This window comes from Penaeus chinensis, chromosome 11 (assembly GCF_019202785.1).
Source record: "Penaeus chinensis breed Huanghai No. 1 chromosome 11, ASM1920278v2, whole genome shotgun sequence".
Lineage (NCBI taxonomy): Eukaryota > Metazoa > Arthropoda > Malacostraca > Decapoda > Penaeidae > Penaeus > Penaeus chinensis.
The window spans coordinates 497,624-500,123 of NC_061829.1; positions in this window are offsets into that span (position 1 = coordinate 497,624).

Genomic DNA, 2,500 nt, shown 5'->3' on the forward strand with positions numbered 1-2,500 from the left:
CTCCCTCCCTTCTCTCTCTCTTTCCCTCTCCCTCCCTCCTTCCTTCACACTCTCTCTCTCTCTTCTGAAATGAAAAATAGCCGCTCACTTTGCTACACACTTTACATTTCTCGTCCAGTTTCGCCCAAACTTTGCCTCGCCGCCAATGCTCTCGCTCTCCTTGCAACCGCTCAAGTTGTCTCTCTGCTTCGCAAACTTTGCACTTGCTAATGTACCGAGTGCGGGTGAAACGAAGAAGAAAAAGAAATGAAAGATAAAAAAAAAAAAAAAAGGGAGAAGGAGGAGGAAATGAAGGGAAGGGGAAAACAAAGGTGAGAATTAGGGGAAAAAAATGATATATGTGCATATGACATAAGACAAGGAACAAAGAGTCTTGAGAAAAACAGTGAAAATAATCCTGAACAAAGAGACAGAATAAAGAATAGAAATAAAAGATTAAACCAGAAACAAGAGAGAGAGAAAAAAAAAAAACACCAATACCAAAAAAGTCTACAAGATAAGATCGAAAACTAAAAGTCTACCCCCCCCCCCCAACCGATCACTCAGCTTACTCGCAGCGACAGGCTAAAAGCTCACCTAACTCTGTATCATTCTCTCTGGGTTCCGGTGACAAACCCATTACTCTTCGCGTGTCACACCTGATGAAGGCGTCGCGGCCTCTACCATAGCATGAATGGATTAGTTCTTGCGTGTACAGAGCATGTTTTTACAGGGAGGTGCAAAGAACTGTGTGTTTTTGAGACAAATACTCTTGTCGAGAGATTTCCATCTATGGAGTGGGCGTGTGAGTGGACACATTATTTTTCACGAGAATTAACGCGGATTGCTTTATTATGAATAATCAATGATAACATGCCATATGATAATGATAAATAATTACGAAAGTAATGATGGTAATTACAACAATAGTGAAAATTATAATGGTGATAACAATGGTAATAATAATAATAATAATAATAATATTAATTATATCAATAATAATATAAATAATAATAATAAGAAAAATAATAATAATAATGACGATAATAATGATAACATTAATAATAATGATAATTACAATAATAATAACAATAATGGTAATAATAATAATAATTATCATTATTATTATGATAACAACAACGTCAAGAGCGACAAAAAATAATAGTAATGGTGATAATGATAATAGTGATGATAATAATAATGACACGGTAATAATGACGAGAATGATAATGATAACAGCAAAAACAACAACACATGATAATGATATCACTGATAATAGTCCTCCTGATAAGACAAAATGATAATAAGAATATATTATGATTACAGGGCTTCTTTTCCTAAGGAAGCCTTTCCATTAACTCTGGCTGATTAATGTATCAGTGTTATCTAAGACAGAGTTCCTGATTAGGGCACTGAGATATTGAGAGGTTTCTTTACCCTTATCTTGGCGAGATATTTTGGCGGAGAAGTGATTAGATATGAAGAAAAAGACAGAGCTTTTGTGACGTGTGTCTGCCGTGTTGTTGTGGTGTGTCGGACTGTGAGGCTTTGTGCTGTGAGGCGTAGGGTTGTAAAGTGACAAAAGTGTCGGACTGAAGTTTAGTTTTGTGAAGTGTCGTGTTATGATATGTCGGTCTGTGAAGTGTCGAATCGCACTCTATCGTGCCGCACTGTGAAGCATCCTGTTGTGTCGTGTCGTACTGTGTCTCTTCACGACGTACTTTCTCGTATTTCGTCGTGTAGTGTCATGCTGTTATATTTTGTCGTATCGTGTCAAGTATTGTGTCTTATCGTATCTTACCAAATTGTACCTTTCCGTCGAATGGTGTTGTATGTTGTCTTCTCCTGTCATGTAGTCTCGTGCTGTGTTATATTCCGTCAAGACATATCGTGTCATGCCTCGTCGCCTCTTGCTATAACATGTCAGGCTGTGTCGCCTGGGAAACCCTTTCCTTCGAGCCATGTAAATCATATTATAGAGATCTTGTGTTATCTGTTTCACGAACAGATGCTTGAGTGTTTACAGGGGGCGAAATGAGGGGGAAGGAGGACAAGGAGGTGGAGGAAGGGAAGGAAGAGAATGAGGATGTGGGGAGGAGGGGAAGGCGGAAGAGGAGGACGGAGGAGAGTAGAGAAGGAGGAAGGATGAGAAGGAAGTGGGAAGGATGGGAGGAAGATGAGGAGGAGAGGGGTTAAGAGGAAGAAGAAAAGGAGGAAATGGAGGAAGAGAAAGAGGAAATGAGGAGAGGAAGGAGGAAGAAAAGGAAGAGTCAGAGGAGAATGATAGTGAAGAGGAGGACAAGTAGAACGGAAGGAAAGGACGAAATGACGGATAGAAAGTAGAAGATAGTGATGGTGAGTAGGAGGAGAAGAGGCGAGGAACAAGAGAAAGCAGCCAAGGACCGCCATAGATGATCCTTGGGCGTGAGCGAGGGCGTTCCCGGAGGCACAAGACAGGCTGCAGTTTCCGCGCGACGTGTTTCGACGCCGCGAAAGGCAGCTTCCTCGCAAGAGAAGGGAG